Source organism: Prionailurus bengalensis, chromosome B2 (genome assembly GCF_016509475.1).
Source record: "Prionailurus bengalensis isolate Pbe53 chromosome B2, Fcat_Pben_1.1_paternal_pri, whole genome shotgun sequence".
Taxonomy (NCBI): domain Eukaryota; kingdom Metazoa; phylum Chordata; class Mammalia; order Carnivora; family Felidae; genus Prionailurus; species Prionailurus bengalensis.
Window position 1 is genome coordinate 100,844,386 of NC_057349.1, and position 23,707 is coordinate 100,868,092.

Below are 23,707 nucleotides of genomic sequence, written 5' to 3' on the forward strand. Positions count from 1 at the left end.
TACCTGTAGGTACAATGTGGGTAATATATGAGAGGTTTAGTAGGAAACTTCCTGGTCTCTCAGCTGGTCTCTGTGACCAATAGTTCACATTCCCCAAGCTTCCAGGTTTCTGGGCAGCTCAGGTGGCAACATGGGTCCCTCACCTAATGGACTCTTTTATTACAGGATCGGGTTGTTGGATCTTTCACTTATTAACTTCTCTAGATGAGGAGGCTCATGTTATTAATCCTGCTTTGCCTACTATTCTGATTAGATGAACCCAACATAATACTAGCACTCTGACCTCAAAGTGATGAGAACTAGGACAGGAGTAGCTGGGAATTTTAAGACAGCATCTATGTTTGTGACGCATCATTAAGCGAGTACTAGTTGTCCTGGGTGATGAATTTCTCCTTTGGGTAATGTTAGAAACTGGAAGCAAAGGGAAGCCCTTTGCCCCAACTCTACTCGGTGATAGGGCATTGGGACCATTAACTGCAGGGCCCGAAGAAATGTCCTCCTTGGAGAAACATCTCCTTAGAGGCTGACAGAGTGAATTCTGCCACCCTCCTTCTGTGCTCACCAAACAGCTGTTTGGACTGTTTTGGAGGTCTTTCTAGGGGATGGGCAGGCTCACGGTGAACAGTGGAGAGGGCTTAGCTGTGATTGCTGCAGGCTGCAAGGTAGGCGTGCCCAAGAATACATCAAAGGCATTACTGCCGATCTCTGGAAAGAAGCACTGGTAATTAAAATATTTGCCATCTTTCTCTTTGAGGAGGACTTCTGTCCCATGACAACATAATGGCACTAATAAATGTGATCTGTCAGAGTGCGTGACTGGAAATGCATACGTTGGGTAGGGACTTAACACTGCTTTTAGTGAGCCTCTGTCCCTTCCATCTGGGGCAAACCTCTCCTCTTAGGCATTCAAGGCTACCCTTCTGCCTCCTTCAAGACTTGGTTCTCTCCATTATTCATTCCTTCTGTCTTGTATCTTCAACTATTTTCCTTACTTTGGCTTCTCCCTCATATACATAAATAGGTGCAAACCTCCTCAAACCTTAAAAAACAAAACACACAAGGAAATGAAACCTTGAGGTCAGCCCCCTTTTTTTGACCTCTTACAGTCCAGCTCTTGTCTCCACTCTGCCAAAATTCTTGCTGGGGTTACAGCCACCTCCCAACTGCCAAGTTCAGAGTCCTGTTTCTGCCTTCAGACTTGCATCCTCTGTAGCAGTTGAGGCTCAAGAACACCCTTTCCTTTTTGAGAAGCACTCATCTGGCTTCTATACCATTACTCCCTCTTGAATTTCCCCTATATCTCTATCTTCTACCAATTCTGTGCAATATCCTTCACCACTTCTCCGTCTCTGTCCATGGCCAGAAATCAACGTTTCCCAGGTAATATCCTACCCTTGGTACTCACCTCTTTTCTCTTACTCTGTATATTTTCCCATATGAAATACTCGCCCACATGCCAATTGCCATTTTTGTAGATAAAAAGTGACCAAATGTTAGCAATTTCATACGGTTCAACCCAAAATAATTTCCCCATCCCCATTTCCAGCCTTGATCTTTCTCCTAAGTTTAGGCAAATATTTCCGATGATCAACTGGACATTTCCAGTTGGATTGTCCTCAGTCACCTCAAAATTAATGCATCTTAAATGGAAGCCTTATGGAAAGCATAAACTCCTTTACCTCGAGTATTCTTGATCTTGACTCATGGTGTTACTACCTCCTCTCTTTCCCAGGTTAGAAATTTCAGTCATTCTTGACCTGACTTGAAAAAATAAACTTTTTCACTTCCATAGCCAATCAGTTACAAAGCCAGAGAATCCCACCTCATAAAGATCCCCACTGCATTATCTTAGATTAGACCACCGCCCTTTTTCACCTGGGGGATTGCATTGGCTTCATCTGTAGCATTCCCGCTTCTATTTGCACAGCATTCCACTTCATCCTTTTTTTTTTTTTTCCAATCAAAAGACCTCACGTGTTTATTACTGAACCAACCCACTGGTGCAGAAGCATAATAACAGAGAAATGTCATTTCCTTGATGAAAACACATCTACCTTTCAGGTAGTAGGGAGGTTTACAGAGTGATGGGATAGGAACACATGACCTTCAGGCAGCATAAATGTGTGTCATCTCATGTATGATCCCTTATAGAGCCAGCTTGGTTCTTCTCCAATGCCGCCTCTTGGAAGTTGTATCGGATTTTATTACCAGTTTTCATCTGAATCCACCGGGTAATGGGACGATTCTGCTTTTGTTTCTTGGCCAGGAATCGCATGATCCTGAAAGTCTTGTGAGAAGACATGGCGAGACACAGTCAGCAGCACACAGCATGATGGTGGAGAAAGGAGAGAACCCCACTTCATCCTTTATCCTGCCCAAAAATATCTTTCTAAAAGGCAAACCTGGCCATGTGACTCCAAGATGCCTCATAATCCACTTCTTACGGCTCAGCTTCTGTGACTCTGACCCTCAAACCCTTCACCAGAGTCATTCTGATGGAATAGCTTGTTGTTTCCTGAAATGCCAGACTCTTTCACAACTCTGTGCTTTCTTCAGTCTGAATTGTTCTTCGCATTCTCTTAGAAACTCCAGCTGAGCCTCTGAGAGCCAGTTTAAAAACCTTCTCTTATATCAAGCCTCCCCCAACTCTTCTAGCCAAGTTGGTCCTGTGATTTCCATATGCTTTGCCCCATATTTCTATTTTAGTACTTTCCAGGTCATCTGGTAGTTTAATTTCTCCATTTACACATCGGTTGTCTCCCATAGATTAAAAACTCAGATCATGTCTCTCTTCCTTCTATATTCAGAGTATGTCCATTTCTTCTTTTGTTGAAGTGATTTGAGTGAGGCTCCCGTGGGATTTCAGAGGAAGTTGTATTCAACCTTTCCTTTAATATTCCTTGACAAATTAGAAAGACTCCCTTTTGACATAAGGTCCCTGTCTAATCTTGATGATCAGAAGGGAGGGGAGCCCAAAGTTGTTAGATCACGGATCTTCAGGATGCCAGCTGTTAGCAACACCCACTGAAACCCCAGACTAGAGCAGAGAAGGAAAGAGGAAACCACATCCAAGTCAATAACTCAGAGTTAGTATAAAGAATTGAATCTCTGGCCATCTTCTCTCAGATATGGTGGGCTGCTCTTAATATGGCGGACCTGCCCCTACATTGCTTGGCCCCTGCCTAGCACACTGACTGCCATTCCATGCCTCCTGCTCGAGGCAGTACCAAGTTATTTGTATTTCTCTACATACAATGTACTCTGAACTGCCTCTTTGCTTTTGCTTATGCTGCTCTCTCTGCTCAGAATTATACTTCAGGTTCCCCTGTCCAGTTTTTTAAAAGTAGGCTTCATGCCTGGCACAGAGCATGTGGGGTCTGAACTCACGACCCTGAGATCGATACCTGAGCTGAAATCAAGAGTTTGATGCCTGGGGCACCTGGGTAGCTCAGTAGGGTAAGCATCCGACTTCGGCTCAAGTCATGATCTCACAGTTCATGAGTTCGAGCCCCGCATCGGGCTCTGTACTGACAGTGTGGAGCCTGGAGGCCGCATTGAGGTCTGTATCTCCCCCTCTCTCTGCCCCTCCCAAGCCCCTGCTCACATTCTCTCTCTCTGTCTCAAAAATAAATAAACTTTTAAAAAATTAAAAAAGAGTTGGATGCTTAACCTACTGAGCCACCCAGGCACCCCTCCCCTAATCAGGATAAATTCAGCCATCACTTCTTCAAACCCATTTCTGACCCATTCCTTTTCCTTCCCAGGGTGGGTTAGATGCTCTTCTTAAGTGCCATCATGTGCACTGGCACAGGTTTTTTATGGCATAGTGTTGGCCAGCTGAGGAAATAAGTTCCTGAAATCTAGCCCAAGTTCCACTGCCTAGCATGTGCCTTGAGGGCTGAAATTGTTTTCTTTTTTGGCAGGGCTCGAACTCATGAACTGCGAGATCATGACCTGAGCCGAAGTCGGGTGCTCAACTGACAGAGCCACCCAGGTGCCCCTGAAATTGTTTCCTAATTCACACAAAGGCAGACTCATAGTGCCTTGTGTATATCCCCATCACTGTCATGACCAACCTCAGTGTACTATGAAGATCTGTCTATTTCCTCCACTGGAGCCCTGGGGGTCCAGCTCCTGTACCTAGAACAGTGTTTGGCCCTGAGTAATCGTTGAAAGAAATGTTTGCTGGATCCTCACAGTTCTTAAGAATTAGACACTGTTCTAGGAATCTTAGGTGCCTTAAGTCATTGATTTCTCATGACCATCATTGCACAAGAGTGAAAACATTAGCACCAAGCAGTGAAGAAAGCTGCACACGTCACATGGCTGGTGAGTGTGGAGCCGGGACTTGCTGTAGCTGGGCTCCATGTAGCCCATTCTCTTAGCCACCCCACACACCACCTCTTGACTGAAAACTTGTCCGGGCTCTGCTTCCGTGTATTTCTCCTCCTTCAGGAAAAATATGTCCTCGTGTGCAACATCTGGGAACCATACTCCCCATCAGGGCACTCCCAGATATCCGTGTGTCTCCTTTACACTGTGTAATCTCCTGTGCCCTTCTGAATGCTGGTTTCTAGTGGAGGCTGTTCCTGGCCTCCTTTTCTAGAGAATTCTAGGATGATGCCACATGCAGAAGGTGAGCTGAATGGTCATGCCTTCTAGGCAAAGGTGTGTGGGTGTGGGAGTTGTCTGCAGCAGAGGCAAGGCATGTATTGTGTAAGGAAGAGAGAAAACAGAGATGATTGCTTCAAGCAGAGTGACAGGAAGACAAGGACGAAGGCTAAAACCACGGGTGTCCTCACTGAGAATAATGACGTATAAAAAGGGAGGTACAGACCTAGAGTGCTCTGAGAACGGAGAGAGGCATCTGGAAAGCTTGGTGCTTTGTGGTCTCACATTCCTGGGAGAAAACTCCCAGGTCAGGCCCAGATTCTTGACCATGTCTAAGGTCCTCAGATGCTCTCTGATATGTGCTCAACCCTTCCTCCCTCCTGGCCTCCGCCCCTCTTGGGCCGCAGCATCCTTGTTAGCTGTGGAATGAGAAGGAGGCCTCAGAAGAGGCGTCTGGCTGGCTCTGGGCTGAGGCGAGCCGCTTCACATAAGAAATGCCAGCGGTGGGTGTGAGGCCAGGCCAGTGGCACAGGCGGTCGGGAGTCGGGAATTTGGTCTCTTGCCCTCACACTGACTCAGCCTGTGGCCTGTGGGTCACAGCCTACGGTGACTCGGTTTCTCAAACCTTGACACAGGGGTAATGACACTCGCTACTTTGTGAGGGGTATTAATTAAGGGTTGCAAACTGCGTGGCAATGCAGGGATGAAAGGGGTTAAACACAAAGTGTAATTGTGACGCATGATCCATGTCAGGGAAACATATAGGGAAACATGCTACCTGTGTTGTGCATTGGAGTCACATCGGTCCCCAAACTAAAGTCAAGAGGAAAACGTGGATTTGTACGTGGGATGTGTGTTCAGAGGCTGACGCTTTGCCCTGTAGTTTTGTAAACAGGAAGAGGACCGAGTCTCAAATGTCACATAGTTCAGGTTTTGCTTCGGAGACCTTGCTCCTTTACCGTTCAAACCCCACAGCGATCTTGCTGACAGAAAACATGTCCCAGGTGAGCGCAGCTGGACAGTGGGTAGAAGGTAGGCACATCCTTGCTTCCAGAGTGGCCTTTCATCAGCGGCTAGAGAATGTGAACGTGCTTACTCCAGTTCTCAAAGGCCTGTGGCCCGTCCCACTTCCTCCTGGCACCTGACCCCATTCCACCACCCCGGAGCACCTTGGGACAAGAAGCCACAGATGATGTGGCTCGTGACAGAGCTGTGATTACAGAACGCTACTCTGCTCTCTTTGTTTCACCTGTGCTGCCCTGGGATCCTGGCATGGCTTCTGCTGAATCGGTCCACCCGATATCGTATGGGGGGCCCATTTTCTGGAAATGAAAATCAAGGTGTCTTGTTGGAGAAACCAGAGTGCCTTAGAGACCGCGGAGGAATGCTACAGCTGTCACATCACTGTGTGTGTGGAAACTGGGCAGTGACATGCCTGGTGGATGTTTGTCTCCTCTGTGCCTTGATGTGTGAAGAGATTAAATAATGAAGAAAAAGGATCAACCCTGTAATGTCCCAGAAAGCTTTGGATTCTCCCAGGCTCATCAAGTTAGGCAATAACTGTACCATCAGATCAGGGAGTTCGTGTTTTCATTCAAGAACTGTACTTATTTTTTGAGCACTTTCTATGTGCCAAGCACTGTTCTGGGGGTTGGAATATATGGCAGTGCACGAGCCAGATGAAAAACTTGTATCTTATGTGGGTATCATTCTGGAGGAGAGAGGCCCATAGTGGAGGAGAGATGTCCATAGTGGAGGAGAGATGTCCATAGTGGAGGAGAGATGCCCATAGTGGAGGAGAGATGCCCATAGTGGAAGAGAGATGTCCACAGTGGAGGAAAGTGCTTGTAGCATCACCGCTTGAATGATTACTTCTGTTTCTGGCTGTCCTGTCTCTGTGCAGGATTAGGACCTTGGTCCAATCCTAGTCCCACTGCTGCCTTCTCTATAAATGAGCAAGAATGAAAATGTCTAAAATGAGGGGTGGTGGTAGTTGTTTTTAACTTAGAAGTGGGAGTGATGTTAAAAGTATTTAACAACTGGTATAGCATAGGTGCTGAAGCATCACAATGGATACTGTGGTCCCGGCTGGGCCAGTGTTAACCCTTTAGTTTCTGGGTCATGCCAAGGTCCAGAGGACTCAGAAAAAAGGCTGAGGTAGCTGAGATAGTGAGAGGCTTCACAGAGGCGGTGTTTGGGGAACATCTGTTTACCAAGTGGAACAGAAATATTCCGATACTTGAACTGCTGTATCCGCACTGGACGAATATTGATCCTACTCTTGAAAGGCTCTAGAAGAAGGATATGCCCATGTAAGGTCTCAGTCAACATCCAACAGCCAATGGAGGAAATGCTGTTAATTAAAAAAATTTGAATCTGGGGCACCTGGGTGGCTCAGTCAGTTGAGCAAACGACTTCGGCTCAGGTCACGATCTCGCGGTCCCTGAGTTCGAGCCCCGCGTCGGGCTCTGTGCGGACCGCTCAGAGCCTGGAGCCTGTTTCAGATTCTGTGTCTCCCTCTCTCTGACCCTCCCCCATCCATGTTCTGTCTCTCTCTGTCTCAAAAATAAATAAACAAAAAAAAATTAAAAAAAAATTTGAATCTGAGTTGGGACTGAGTCTCCACAACCTTATGAGCTAACTTTGAAAACAAGGTGGACTTAGAAGTCATGGGAAGTGGCAGCCAGGTGGAGCAGAGCTGTCCGGGACACCCAGGCCCAGCGAAAATAAACAGTCTTCACTGAAAAGACTGCAACAGCCTTGGGACATGCTCTGATGCGGTGATGTTTTCTTCTGGATCTACCCTTGCCTGGTCAGTGCTTGGTTCACAGAGGAGCTGGCCAAGGAGGAAGCCACACCCCTTGGCAGGTAGACTGGAAACGCTGTTGGCAAGGAGCATGTGCCACGCAATCCTAGTTGTGGCTGCCGGGGTGCCAGCATATTACTGGTCCTTCAGGTTTCTAGTTTGTCATCATGGCTGACAACACCTCCTGGCTTTTATTGAAGGCCTAATTGGAGAGTGTCTGATGCCCAGAGGGCTTTGCTGGTTGACTACCTTGAAAGTGGTAGAAGAGAGATATTGAACTGAGGTGAGCTGTTCCCCGTGCATTCTTTCCTCCCTCACAGGTGGAGCCTGGCAAAAAAATATCTTCTCTATGGGATACACACAATAACTCCAAGATGGCTCAAGCGATTAGAGGCTGGCTACCCGAGAGAGTTACCCGCCCACTTAAAAAGGAACATAGCCTAATCTCATCAAATTTGCTGGCAAATTATTTGTGGGGTAAAAGAGGGGTGTCAATTACACTCTTTTCCAGGGAAATGCCCCATCTATGGCCTCTGTTGGGTTCCCACATTTACACTGCTGACAAGTGGTGACAAGAGGACACCAGGAGAGTTCATTTACAGACTTGCTAGAATACTGTGACGTAGCGCACAAACAGAGAGCTGGGCCAATCAGGTTTTGCCCCTTGTGAATGTGGCCCAGGAACTATAGAGAGTCTGGGATGGGGATAAGTAGGGGCGGTGGCTGACAGTCACTGGGTGGAGTCGGAGTAGGGGTGCTTGAGGCATTCATGGCTGTGCAGGTCAGATGGTGGAGGCGGAAGTAGGGGAAGAAAACAGGCAATATTGGGGTGTAGCTGCTTCATTGCTTCATTCAGCCATTATTAATGAGTACCTACTCTACATCAGGCACTCTTACAGGTGCTGTGGGTATAGCTGTGAACACAGCAGCCCACGTGGAGCTGACGTTCTAGTGGGGAGACATAAAATAACTGAGAAAAAGAAAAATGTATTAGATAGTGATAAATGCTGGGAGTTTTAGAAATAATGTGGAAAAAAATGGAGGGGAATAGATAGAACCAAACTGGTGAAATTGAGACATCTGATCAATGATGAATGGAAGGGTTTCGTTATACTATTTTGAGCATGTTTAAAATTTTTCATAACAAAAAATTTTAACAAGAATTCAGGTAAGTTGGAGAGGAAGTATTAAGGGAGGGTGGGCTTACAATTTCAGATAGAGGGAAGGCTTCACTGAGAAGATGACATTTGAGCAAAGACCTAAAAGAAGTGACAAGGAGAGAGCTGGGGATGAGTATTCCAGGCAGAGGCAACAGCAAGTGCAGAATCCCTGAGACAGGGATGTTCTTAGAGTTTAAAGGGTCACTGGGTAGGCAGCATGGTCAGTCACAGCAGTGTGACTGAGGCGGAGGGAGTGAAAATCATATAGGATCTGTGGCTCATGGTAAGAATTTAGTCTGTTTCTCTGACTGAGATGGGGAGCCACTGGAGCATTTTGAGCAGAGAAGTGACGTGAGTGGACACAATTTTGGCAGATCTTGGAGATTTTGGAGTGAACATCTATTAATTTCTGCCTCTGGGGTTGATTGAGTGTCCTTGAAGCCACAACCACCCTCAGTGCTTTCAAGACCTAGCTCAATTATAGCTCCTGGTCTTGGATGTCCTTGGAACTCTATATCTTCTTCATTTCTTCTGTGGACCCATAATAAATCTTGTTGATTTGACTTGGCTTCAGGGGGTCTCTACTCTTCAAATCGAAACAAATCACAGGGAAAGCCACTTTTTTCTCATTGTATGGCTGCCACTCTTGGAGAGCAGGCAAGGTACGCTTTAGAAGCACTTAGGCTGTTGGTAGCTCAGAAGGTAAGGAGACAACACCATAGCTGAGAAGGTGAGGGGACAACATCACCACTCAGGAGGTTAGAGGACAACACCACAGCTCAGGAAGTGAGAGAATGATACCACAGCTCAGGAGGTAAGAGAACACCACCACAGCCCAGGAGGTGAGAGAACGCCAACACAACTCAGGAGGTGAGAGAACAACACCACACAGCTCAGGAGGTGCGAGGACAACAGCACAGCCGAGGAGCTGAGGGGACAACACCACAGTCTAGGAAGGGAGGGGATAACAACACTACAGGCCAGGAGGGTGAGGGAACACCACCACAGCTGAGGAGGTGAAAGGATAATACTACAGTCTATTCAAAGTAACACTCCCTCTGATTTCATTAGCTCTCAGGTAGTCTAAACTTCTGAGTTTAGGTATTTTTGCTTAGAAACTTCAGAACAAGGACTACACTTGAACCAAAAATAAATTTAGATACATTTATTTTTAAATCCCTGTTATGAGAAATAATAAAATCCAAGGCATTCCCTATGCTCCTCAAGTACTGAAATGTGAACCACTACCCAGAAGACGTATAACTGAGTCAAGATGGCCATTAAGGAGAAGAGATTTTAATTATTATTTCTTTTGCATTTGGTGGTTCAAACAGGTGCCTTCCTTCAGAGTCGTATTTTACTTGGAAGTTTTCATGTCAATAAAGTTGAAGAACTCCTAAAAATAGCACCTAGTGCTGAGTCTGCCAGATCTCCAAGCCCTCCAGTCCCTGAAGTCAACTTCTCTACTTACTCCGATCTAAACCCAGAAAAGCCACCCCTTCCAATGCTTTCATGTGAGCCTTGCCCACAGATAACTCTACCAAAGCCAGGACTCACACATGTAAATGTGCTGAAGGTGCCCGTGTGACTTCCTCAGATGAGAATGTCACAAAACCAGTTCGTTAGACACCTCTCAGGCTCTAGCTAATGAATGAACAAGTATGAGCTGGACAGCTTCTTCTAATAATGTAGTTTGCCTGTGGAATCCTTTTGTACCCAGAATGGGTGAGCCAAATGCTGTATTTTCTCCCCATTGTAAAAGTTTTACTGAGAAAGGAAAATTAAAAAAAAAGATTTTTTTGAATCTACTGCACTCTTTTTAACTTGTGATAGGAAGACCTGCCCCCCGTATTGAGGCTAATTAGCATGTACCTAGCGTTTATATACAGTGTTCTCTATTTCCCTCCTACGATAGTCTATAATCCTTTAATGCCTATCAACTACCTCTCTCTCATGAAATTGACTGCTTTTAGCAATCTTCTTTTATGGAAAATGGTGGGTTAGGTGGAGAAGGTGGCTGAATCCTTTTGAATCCTTCCTGGGAGTGTACGGGTGCTGGGATAGAGTCAGAATGCACGTTAGTCAGCGTTGGTGCATGCAGAGAAGCAATGATCTTGAGCTGGGGCCCACCTCAAACCACCATGGCTAAGCCCTCTTACAGTTGTTACCCCAGGCAAACTAGTGTGAATTTGTACCCTCATCAACATTATGTCTTTCTCTAAAACATGATAGAAACGTGGGGAGAAGGGGGCTCTTGCCTATCCTTGTGGGCATGTGTTTTTTGTGTTTTGTTGTTGGTGGTGGGTTCTTTTTATTTGTTTGTTTGATTGGGGTTTTTTTGTTTGTTTTGTGTGACTCAGCCTGAACACCTACACTCAAGGAAGCAAAATTGCAGGATGGTCCCCAAAAGTGAGGACTCCATTGTCACAAGGGCATTGGTTCTTCCAGGCCATGAGGATATTTAGAAGGGTGCTGGCAGAGGTTTCTTTCCCTCAGTTCTGCATCAAACTGAGCCCCAGAGAGAATGACCTACGTATTGAGGAGATTCTGGCTCAAATATAACTTTGACCCCATCTCTTTTTTCAATCCGAAGTACCTAAATTAGAATAATCTCAGTTTATGACTATGAGCAGGGAGACAATGGGAACTATCAGCCTGTGCACAGCTGCCAAAACCTTCCCCAAGAAGCAAACTGGTTTTCAAAGGATGATTAGCTAATAACACATTCTATAAATACCTGCCACTTTATTAATATGCCTAAGCCAAGTTAATTTGCTCTGGCTTTCCGTCAAGGTCACCCAAAGCTTGAAGCCAGTGTTCTTCACTCTGGTGTGGTTTTTCAGTTCAAAACAATGACAGAGATCATTTTCTTCTGACTCCCTATGGGAGTATTATCATTTTGCTTCCTGTATTAGCTGCTATAACAAATAGACCAAACATTTTTTCATGGTTAACACAATAGGAGTTTATTTCTCCCTCATTTCCTGACTGGCAGGCTTTTCTCCATTTGATGATCCCGAGACCCAGGCTTCTTCCATCCTGCCTGATGTCTTGCCTGAGATCAGTGATAACTCTGTGCCATGAAAGAGGGAGTAAAAATGTTGATGGACATCTAGCCATTTATGTGCATTATTTGTTATGGTCCTTTACAATGTGGTGTCACTTTGGAACATGCCCAATTTTTATATGCTGCCGCTTATACAAAATCTTTAACTGCCCATGAAAGTCATGGAGGAGAAGTCAATATTACATACCTAGTGTGTGTGAATTCAGGCCCGTCAGGGCCTGTCAAGAGGCTGGGAGGAATTCTGTCTGCATGAGATCTGGATGAACGTCAAGCAGAGACAGCATGTGGCTGAGCTGGCCATGAAAATAGAAATCTTTTACTTTGCAGACAGTGACCTGGATGAGGAAAGAAGCACTATAAGAAAAGAAAATGGTCTGAAGCTTCTGGGTCTATGGATTCTGCAGGGGTGCGTGGGGCTGGCTATAGAGAGAGATAATTAAGGATAGCACTATTGGGACTTTTGGGACTTATAAGAATCAAACTTCCTACACAGCTTACTATTTACACATGACTTTACCATTCTACTGTATTCATCAGATAACTTAATTATTCTAGAAAGCTCTTATCTGGGAGGTAAAAGTTGCAGATAATTTGGGGCACCTGGGTGGCTCAGTTGGTTAAGTGTCCGACTTTGGCTGGGGACATGATCTCGTGGTTTATGAGTTTGAGCCCCGAGTCAGACTCTCTGCTATCAGTGAGGTGCCTGCTTCGGATCCTCTCTCTCCCTCTCTCTCTGCCCCTCCCCCATTCTCTCTCTCTTTCTCAAAAACAAACATTTTTAAAAAGTTGCAGGTGATTTTGTTGATTATTGCAGGAACTTGCTGATAGACCTGTCAAGTCTTTAATTTGAAAAAGCCAATTATGGAAACAGCCCAAATGTCCATCAACTGATGAATGGATAAAGAAGATATGGTACATATATATAGTGGAATACTACTTGGCGATTAAAAAGGATGAAATCTTGCCCTTTGCAGGAACATGGATGGAACTGGAGGGTATTATGCTAAGCAAAATAAGTCAGTCAGAGAAAGACAGGTATTACATGATTTTGCTCATATGTGGATTTGAGAAACTCAACAGATGAACATAGGGAAAGGGAAGGAAGAATAAGATTAAAGACAGAGAGGGAGGCAAACTGTAAGAGACTCTTAAACACAGAGAAAAAACTGAGGGTTGCTGGGTAAGGGCATGGGTTAAATGGGTGACAGGCATTAAGGAAGACACTTTTTGGGATGAGCACAGTGTGTCATATGTAAGAGCTGAATCAATGGGTTCTAATTCTGAAGCCAAGACTATACTGTATGTTAACTTGAATATAAATAAATATTTTAAAAAGCATTAAATGATAGCTTATAACCTAGGACTTGTTGAAGCCTCTTGCTTCAAAATCTTTGCCTTGTTTTGTCTACTAATACTAGATTTCAATATCATGATGCTTCCTCAGTCCTGAACATGCCCTCACATTGAAACACCTGTCTCAAGCCAGCCTTCAAAATCTCACTAACTGTATCTCCCTAGCCCCTCTAGCTCTGCAGTGTGACCGAGATTCTGAGGACAAGTGCTCTCCTGCACCGCTGTGAGCAAAAAGCTCGGCTTTGCCTTATCAACGAGTTGTTTGGGTGCTAGTTTACACAGCCAGCGTTCCACGATGCCTTCCGGTCCAGAGCCTTTGTGCCAACTTCCAAAGGGGAGGGAAAGTGAAACAACATGAAAATTGTACTTGAATGAAGAAAGTGTCCCATGGCAGGTCCAAGCCACTGAGTAGGCCCAAATGTCTCATACTTCAAGTTACTAGAGGTCTTTTGAACAATGTGAGAGAAAGACCCACCTCCAGACTGTGATTCAGAGAACTACAACAAGTAGCCAGAGTTGTTGAGGGATAGCAGGGGGCAATGGTCCTTGTAGGAAGATCCTGAGGGTGGAGAGTGGCAGAAGGAAGAAGAAAAATAAATGGTGTCCAAGAGTACACTCAAGACACCTGAGCGGCCTTGAACAGGCAGCAATATATATTCCGTGGATAAGGCTCTTCGCCCAGATCCTAGCTACTTTTTTCTACACTGTGCTCCCCAAGCCAGGGTCTGCGTGGTTAGGCACAGAAGTTGGCATTTGGGAGACCTCTGGTCATAAAAGTAGAGTCCCTCTGTGATCTGTTTCTATACACCTGAGCAGCCACGAGAAAGAGAAAATAGGAGAAGAGCAAAAGAATGTCTATAAGCTGCCCAGAAAATGAAACTGAGAGACAGAGTAAAGGCCTATAGGCTCTGTGCTATGGAGGAAGAAAAGAAGAAAGGGAGTTAAAAAATAGAAGATATCCAGAGTGGGAAAGAGTCGAGATCACAGGAGAACAGTCTATCAGGAGAGAAGCTGCCTTCTTCCTGATGAACTGAGATCTTCTCAGCCCTGAGGACAATAGGACAGTGGAGCAACATCTAATTTGGGGCTGGGTTAAGGATGGGGGGAAAAATGAGGAGAATCTGTAATCTCTACAGGGTAAATATTTGCATTAAATGCCACCGATAAAACCTTCACTTTTCCCAAGAAAATTACTAGGTGATCCGTCATTCACATCATAAATTAAATTAGTGACTCAGCTTACTTGCCTCCTGATAGTTACATGAGGAGTGAGAAAATTTGAGTTTGTATGAAGGTAGGGGAGTTGGAGGGGTATAGGGGCACTGGGGAATGAGAGGGAAAAGTTGTGTAGAGCTTGACACAGTTCAGAAGAGATCAGATATGACAGGATGTCACCATGGGGCCCTGAAGCCAGAGGAAGTAGTTTGACATTCAATGTGGGGGAGGGGGGCGCGGGGGGTGCAGGATGTTCTCACAGGGGAGAACAGGACCAGACAAACTTACTTATAAATTTATTTCCCAGGCCAGAAATTCTGGGAATTGTATTGGCTAGAGTTTTTAATTTGCATGATGTAAATATGGTTAGCACTGGCCCCCGTGCCCGAAAAGGGAATGTTTTACTTTACGAGGTAGTTAGGAAAAGATCTTAAGAATAAAACAGAAACCTCAAAGATCTGAGCTTTATATATAAAGACAGCAGCCTGTTTTTCTGCAAGTGGAACAGATCATCTGCTCAAGGATGTAGGCCCTTTTCACTCTCAAGTCCAAGTGCTGAGAAACCAACACCGAGAACCTGGAAGCTGGGTTTGTGTCCTTGGAGAGCCCTGGTGATGTTCAGCTGAGCATTCCGTTCTATGTGTTGAGACCCGGTAAGAATTGTAAGCTCTCCTTTCTCCCAGCTTTCCTGCTGCAAAGCAGAAAAAAATAAATACAAATAAGGGCCAGAGAGGTATTTCACTTGGAGAAGGTCCCAGGAAGACACAAATAATTTATTAAGTGGAGCAGATGTGGCCAGAGAAAAAGACTGGCCAGAGAAAATCCATCGGAAGAGCCTGGTCCTTGCTGATAGTTGATCTGGAAGACATCCTGAGATTTCTACACCCTTTAAAAGTGACCCAGCATCACCTGCACCGCCAGCCTCATCATGGTAAATATTTATTTAACACACATATGCATAGAGTATAGAACATTGCATTTAAAAAAATAACATTTATTGAGCTTACCTTTAATATAGAGGAGTGTGAAGAAGTAAACAAACAAAAGGATAGGTTATAATCTTTTGATAAAATAGATCAATAAACAAACCTATCCACATGGTCACAAAACACAAATATACAGAGAGGCATAATCCATTATTTGTTTATCCAGTTCCTGATTGATGGGTACATTCTCTTTGGTTTTTTTTTGTTTTTTGGTTTTTTTTTTTTGGTACTACAGATTTTGCCACTAAGAATATCTTTGCACGAACACCTTGGTGAACATTCACCCAGATACCCGTAGGTTAAATGTCTAGCATTAGCATGGCCAAGTTAAAGGGATATGCATAAAAATCATGGCAGGTTACAGCTACCCTTCATTGAGCAATTATTACGGGATGCAAAGAGTTCTATATATTATTTTTAACCCTTACAACAACCTTGAAGGCCCATTAATGTGATCAGTGGTTCCAGGAGGGGTGAACTGGAATTCAGGTGGAAGAAGTCACCTGCCTAGGTAACGGAGCTATGAGTGACAGAACTGGAATTGAGTTCCAAGTCTTTCTGATTCGGAACTGATGTGGTCATCTAAAGGTTACAAATCACATTGAAGAGAAGATCATCACACAGGAAGGGTCTTGGCCAGCTACTCGTCCAAGTCTTTTAATTTCAGATATGGTGGAGACACCTCGAATGTTTTGCCCAAAGCCTGTGGGGCTGGGTCAGGACCAAGGTCCCTTCTCCCGGGACAGTGATCCTTTAAGCACATCAGTGGGTATGCATGTTTGGGCCCACAGAGGCCCTTCACCCAAAGAAAAGCTTGTATGAAACATATAAACTCAGAGCTGCTCTCCTTGAATCGAGGGAGGAGGCCCAGAGCCTGGCTGGCCCTCATTCTCCACATATTCTCTCTGTCGGCACCTTTGCGGAGCAATTCGAAAACCACCGGTGTGGAAGCCACATATGTGACCTTAATCATGCTTGGTGTCCTGGGCAACCCCGAAGCTCTGACCTCTCCCTCCAAACACCTACGGCCTTGCGGGCCACCGTTCGCTCTGGCGTCCCTTGCCCACATCCCCCTGCCGATGGGAGGTCTTGGTGATTGGCCCACGAGTGCTTCCTGCTCTTTGCACATGCTATGACAGCAGTTTGTACTGAGGACCCTGGGGTTATATATATATATATATATATATGTATATATATATATATATATATATATATATATATATATAAACCCCACCATTATATAAAGAGGAAAAGTAGAAGGAAGAAGGAATATCTTTTAAACATTTTTTAAATATGAAACTTTCCTCTCCTGCCTGGGGTAGCATTGGTGAGGTACCACTGCTAAACTGACGAGTGTGATAAGCATTCTTGGGCCGGATGCACCATGAGAAGATGGATAAAAACACCAGGAGCCATGCAGCTATAAAGGAAGCCAAACAGGAAATTTGATGTGAATCATCAGAAAACAGACTGTACGAGAGGGGCCACAGGGCTTAGTCAGAGATAAAGCACGCGTGGCGTTGTTCAGGGTGGTGAACGGGAGCAATCACATTAGCCAAATCGAAGCTAGAGGTGCAGAGCGTCCAGGTTTACGTAAAGCTGATGTTAACGGATTATGCTGCTGGAGATAGGACAGTTTAGGAAATTGGAAATGAACTCTAGCTTTAGGCACTATGAAAAGAGGCCACATTGATGTCACCAGTGATGCCGGGGTTCTGAGTTGCTATAAAAACCTTTGGCGGACCGTGCGGCCTCAGCTCATCTCATGTCCACCCATTTCTGTGTCACCTGCCACCGTGGGGGGGCCGGGAGGCAGTTAGCATTGTCATACTTGCTGGCGGGCACGGAACAATTGGAGTTACACACAGACAAGCCCGGTTCCATTCAGTAAGACGTTCATCCGAAGGGGAGTGAGGCTCCCTGCATTCTCGGCCCTTTTGAGGGAGGTCCCAAGAGTTGTCGCTCCAGGTGAGGGTCTTCTAGTCCCTAGTCTTCTCCTCTAACTGGTCTCTCCCACATATGCAGGGAGTGGGAGGGAAAGGTGGGAGCAGGTCATCAAGAACCGTGATGCTGACCGAAAGCTGGACAACCCCAAGCGCTGAAAGAGCCCAGGGCTCCTTTTCCCCAGAAGGGAACCTTGGAGGCAACGCTGCCTCCTGCTCCCACGGGCTCCCACTCTGAGCCTCAGAACTGACAACATTTGTAGATCCATCGATACAATACCAATAAGAGGAAGTCAGAGTGGTTTTGAAGATGTTCAAGCCCTATCCCGTGAGGACACTAACAGGCTGGAATGGAAGTTAGCAGAAAGTGTGGTAGAAGGTGCCTGGGCTTGTGCTCTGGAGCTATGGTTTCAAGGGCCCCTCTTGCCCCTGGGCTTGGGGGCTTACATTTTGTTTCTTTCCTTTCCCCTTATATACAGAAGCGGGACTAGAGGATGTCTGAGGCCAGTCCCACCAACACTGGTGATAGGGTGCTATCTCCTGACTGCCCGCCCCCCTCCATCGTTCCCCTCTCCAAGCCACCTCATGTAGTGATGAATGTAACGCTTACTGAGTATCTGTTATGGCACGATTCACAGTGCTTTATGGATATGCACTCGCTTAATCTTCGTACAATCCTATGGCGTAAATACTACTATTTTTATCTCACGGGTGATGGAACCGAGAGAAATTAGCCCTGCGTCACATAGGTAGGAGGTGCCAAAGCCAGGATAGAAGCATCATGCTGCCTCAAAAGAGTATGGTCATTCAAAAGCGGGCAGAAGACTTGAATAGACGTTTCTCCGAAGAAGATACAAATGGCCAATAAGCCCAATAAAGATGTCCAATGTAACTAATCATTAGGGAAATGCCAATCAAACTCATAATGAGATACCACTTTACCCATTAGGATGGCTATTTTATCTATCTATCTATCTATCTACCTATCTATCTATCTCTCTACCAAACCCAGAAAATTACAAGGGTTGGCTGAGGATGTGGAGAAATTCGTATCCTGTGTTTTGTTTGTGGGAATGTAAAATGGTGCAGCTGCTGTGGGAGGCAGTTTGTTCTTCAAAAACTTAAATATAGAATTACCGTATTGATCCAGTCATTCCACTCCTAGGTACATACCCCAAGGACTGAAAGCAGGATCCCAAACAGGTCTTCGTACACCGACGTTTGTAGCAGCTGTATTCACAACAGCCCAAAAGGGGAAACCACCCGAATGTCCATCTACAGATGAAGGAGTAAACAAAACATCTGCCCATCTACAGATGAATAAATGAATAAAACAAAACAAAACAAATACGCAATCGAATATTATTCAGCCTTAAAAAGGAAGGCAGTTCTGACCCCTGCTCCAACATGGATGAACCTTAAAGACATTATACTACATAAATAAACCAGTCACAAAAGGACAAATATTGCATGTTTTCACTTAGATGAGGTACATAGAATAGGCAAATTCATAGATACAGAAAATCAAATGAAGGTCACTAAGGGCTGGGCAAAGGCAATGGGTCGTTGTTTAAGGGGTGCAGAGTTTCTGTCTGGGACGATGAAGAGGTTGTGCAGGCAGAGACTGGTGATGGTCACACAACGATGTGGATATATTTAATGTCGCTGAATGACAGACTTAAAAATGATGAAAATGGCCAATCTTATGTGTATTTTGCCACAACAAAAAAGAGTGCAGATGCCTCCCTAGAAGCATCATGTCCCCCCCCTCCTTTATCACTGTTGGTGGGTCCCCACTTCCCCTACAACTGAGCCACAGCACATCGGCTGCAGGCAGGAGGTCCCCTCACAAAAGCCAGGCTCCCGTCTGCTTCCCTACCCCTGTGCTCCTAGCCCCTTTTCACCACCCTCAAGAAGTGGGTGCAAGAAGTCTTTGCCTGTCTCCACTGGTGCTCTGGGCACTTCTAGGAATTTCCTGAAGACTTGAAGTCTGTGCCACGATCGTAAGGCTGAATGATACATTGTCTTGTACCCGTGTCCGCAGGTGTAACGACTCTGCGTCACCATCTAGATGCTACTTTGGATCCAGAGTAAAGGACAGAGGTGGAAATGCAGCAAACGATAAATAAATGCTTTGTGACTTGCCTTGAAACGAAAGTACTGCTGACTTATACATCAACTCTGGCCTCTATCTCGCCTTGTGCTCTGTGTGGAATGAATTGCAATTTCCAAAGTTAGAACTAAAGAAGGGACAGACGAATGTAATTAGGAGACTTAGGGAAGGAATACCAGGAGTCCGCCAGGCCGAGCTCTGGGTCATTAATAATGGCCTTCGATTTGGATACTGCTCTTTGAGTAGAAGCTTTAGAAATCTCCGCATCAGGTGAGGCTGTAATTGCTTACAGTGTTATCGGCTCTGTTGTCTTGTCATTTTATTTCTTAGCTGTTTTATATCCTGGGCACAGAACCAGCTGGGAGGGATAAAAACCCAGTGGCGTCTGTGGTCGTGGCTAGCTGCAGGTTTGGCTGGTATTTAAGCCTTGGCTTTTATTCAAGTCGGTCTTACTGCACCTTCCTCAAATTGCTTGTTGGGTCACCTGGAAAGAAGTGATACAGCTGGGCAGTGGAGGAGGGGAAGGCATAGCAATAGGGGAAGTGTTCAAAGGTTACAAATTATGCAGCGCTTCGAAAAATTCTTAATTAATTTGAAGCACCTCTGATGATATGCTTTCCCCCCCCTTTTACACTTCCGTCTGTGTAAGGAAGGGCAAACGTACTCGCAGGTGGGTGCCTCCTGACGCACCTGGTCTGGGTGTGACCCAGCAGATTTTCCTGCAGCGGGAGCCGGCTGGTTGCTCCCTCTACGGGGAAGACGGGGGAAGACGGGGAAGACGCCAGGCGGTCGGACCTCACCGGGAGGAGAGGTTGGATTGTGATGAACAGCGACCTCTAGCGCGTGGCTCAGGATTTGCACTGGGCTAAGAGAATGAAAATAGCAGCAGGGACGCGAATTCTTACGAAATTCCCCCCCAAACAAAGGCGAGATAGACATTTCCTCATTGTTTTCCCTGGTAGAGGCGCTCAGGACTGACGGCTGAAGATTTCCTTCCTTTGTGCCGCACGCTACCATCAGTGCTGGGGATGCTACTCAAATGTTGCTGGGTTTTTTTTGTTTTTTTGTTTTTGTTTTTTTTTTCTCCCCTCCAGCAGATTTCCTCCACAGAGATCCCTGGGGTTTTTTTTGTTTTTTTGTTTTTTGTTTTTTTAAAGGTTTTTCAGTTGCCTTTAGAGCTTAAACCAGAGAGTTCACCCAGGAGGAGAGCATCAACGTCCCTGACCGGGGGTGTAGACGCGTGCTGGAGAGAGGGCTGAGGCCAAGAGGAGCAGAGAGGAGAGCGCAGAGGTGGCGTCCCCTGGGAGCTGTGGGGATGGTCGGGGGCTCCTGCTCACCCACTCCCTCAGCCACAGCAAGTCTCAGAGGTGCTGGGCTCTCCGGTTCTACTTAAGGTGGTAGGCTATTGAGGCCTTCCTTCCCTCTCTCCTGGTGCTTGCAGCGGGCACAGATCTGCCAGCCCAGAAGGCTATTACCCTCTCTTCTTCCCTTGTATTCTGCCCCTCCCGCTCTTCTGAAGCCAGGTTCTGAGTCTCAAGGGCCGAGTTTATGTCAAGCTAGTTCACGGGCTGATGGTGTTCATTCCCCCTGAATAATGGGGCCAGAGGGAGACCTCCCAGCTCTTTAGGAGCCAGGAGGAGATTCTTTGGAGAAAGGCTAAAATCCCAGTTTCTGGCCCATGACTTTGCTGTTTTATCACGGGAATAGGCGTTTGGGGGTTGGGGAGGGAATACATTTTCCTATAACTCCAACCCATCGAAGGTTGATAGAGTCAAGCACATGTTTACTGTAACAACTGGGTTTGCCCTGCTGCTGCCTTTTAACAAAGCTTCGGAGTAGAAATGCTGCATCTTTACTTATTTATGATTTATTTTTCTTGCTGTGGTTCTTCAGCTGTGAGCACATCACTGTGCTTGGGCTTTTCAGGTTTCTTCAGTGCCTCCTCCCCCTCCCTGAATGATTAGATCAAGGATCTAAGCAGTTGCTTCGAGAGGGAGTCATCCTCACAGTTGAACCCGTAGATTTATACCATACTCGGTCACATGCTCCCCTGATGTCACATTTCTGTGCCAGGGGTGGGGAGCTGACGGGTGAGGATGGGCACACCAACGCGGGGACAAGATGAAGGGAGTGTGGAAATTATAAGATGAAGGGAATGTGGAAATTACATGACCTGATAGAGTCAGGGAGGCCTGTGGCTGGTATTGGCTCAATCAGCAAGCTTACCCAGACGGCATGGCTGAGCCTGTGGCCCAGCTTGGGAACAGGTTTGGGGCAAGGAGAGGGACAAGTGAAGAGGCCAAGCTGGGCAGAGGTCCCTGGTTCCCGATACAAATGTTCAACACCTCAGGCTCTGTCTTTGGTGATATGGAAAGCTGTTAGAATCCCAGCCCAAGAAAAGCAAAATAAAAACGACGCTTCAATAAAAGCAATACCAACAGACGAAGGTAATTCTGGCTGAGGTGGTGAGGTTCAGTGGAGGAGGGTAGGTAGATTTAGAGGGAAGAAATTTGAGGAGGAAGAAGGTTTCCAGGGGAAAGGATCGGTGTCTGTTCTCAGGCTGTGCCAGTACAAAGAGAAAGATAGGTAGGAAGGCTACATATTGAGAGAGGAGGGCAGGATTTATTAACGAACTGGATTAGAAAAGACTAAAAATGCACTGAAGGTTTCTCAGAAGTTTCTGTCAGGGAGTTGGCAAAATGGTGGCATTTACTGACTCGGCACTCAGGAAGAGCCAGCTTTTTCTGGAGGTAGACGGTGAACCAGGTGAGGATTATGCCTTGGAAGCAGAGGCCCTGCTGGAGAAAGACCCAGCTCACTCTTGATTCTTGCCGTTCCCCATCTATAGCACCTCTGCCTCCATCGGCACCATTTCCATTCATCCAGCATGCACATTCACCCGGCCCATGCCAGTGGCTGTCTGTCCTTCCCCAAACCTCCACACTGCCTCTCCTTTCTCATCTCATGCTCTTACCTCTTACTTACCCGAGTGAGCTAAGACACCCAGAAGGAAGCTACCATGCTTGCCCCCATCCGGGTTCTTCACTTCCCCAGATATTTACGTGGCTCGCTTCTTCATTCAGCATTCTGCTCAAATGTCACCTCCATGGCAAGGACTTTCCTAGCCATCCTATCTAAGATAACACCCCTGCCTTCCTCTATCCCCTTACCCCGCTTTATCTTTTCTTTATGGCACTTCATTGCCACCTGATGTGTATTTATCTGTGCTTTCTCCTCTTCCCCACTGGACTGTGACTCTGTTGTATTTAACCCTGAATCTCCAGGACATCCAACAGTGCTGGGCACATAGGAGATGTTCAATAAACATTCATTCGGCAAGTGACTTACAGATGTCTCTATAGCTAACATTGTCGGCATCTCTTTCCTTCTGGAAATGCTGTCCTCCTTACAACGTTACTTCTTGTCTCTTCCTCTTTGACAGCAATTTCTTTGTTTTCTGTTCTCCTGTTTTTCAAGGTGCAGATTCTTCACCCGTGTTTTTCCCTTTCTTCGCTTTATTCACTGGGGACCACATGTGCTCTCAGAGCTTTATCTCTCACATCTATGCCCCTGTCTTGGCATCTCATCTGAGTTCAGGCCCGTATTTCCAGCTGTTTGGTAGCCATTTCCGTTTTGAAATCTCATTGTCACCTAAAGCCCCCAAATCCCCTGTCAGACTCCCTTTCCCCTCCCAATGTCACTACTTTCCCTCTTCCCAGCTAAGCCTGAAACCTTTCCATTTCTTTGCATTCCTATCTTTAAAATTTTTCCCAAACCACACCAAGTCCTACAACTTCTTCTTTCAGAATTCATTAACTAAGGAAATATTTATTGCCTAGGATATGGAAAACACTGTGTAAATGCTTTGGAGTTGATGCTATAAAGATTTCTTCTTTACCCTCAGAGACTTTGTAACCAAAGCTTAGAGGTAAAACATGTTCAGGAATAGTTTTAAGGAGGAAAATAATGAGTTACAGATTCAGGGTATGAGGATATAGACGAGAGGAAAATTACTTCCATTTGAGTTCAGGAAGACTTCTAGAAAGAGGGACATTTGAGATGGGCCGTGAAAATTAGGTCATGCTTGGACATGCTAACCCTGGGGTTGGCCTTTCAGCCAGTGGGAACAGCATGAACAGAACACCAGACACAAGACAGCCATAAGTGAGGAGGGAGGATGATCGCTGAGCTGGGCTGGAGCTTGAAGTGGGGGTGGGGGGAGCTGGAAGGAAGGTGAAGACAGGCCGGAGACTTATTTCTGTTGGAAGGCAGGGGAAAAGATTCAACAGTACGGTAAAGGTAAATAATGCATCGGAGCTGTGTTTCAGGGAAGTTAATCTAGTTACAGCTTTGAAAATGGATTGGAGATAAGAAATGCAAGATAGAGCATCATCGTCTAGGCTGGAGGCCACAGCAGCCTGAATGTGGGTGGTAGGAATAGAAGCAGATGTGG

The 23,707-nt window shown here is 45.8% G+C and overlaps 1 pseudogene; it reads right to left on the reverse strand.

The window, feature by feature from the left end:
* Positions 1-2,145: 2,145 nt before the first annotated feature.
* LOC122489008 lies at positions 2,146-2,371 on the reverse strand (annotated as a pseudogene).
* Positions 2,372-23,707: the final 21,336 nt, after the last annotated feature.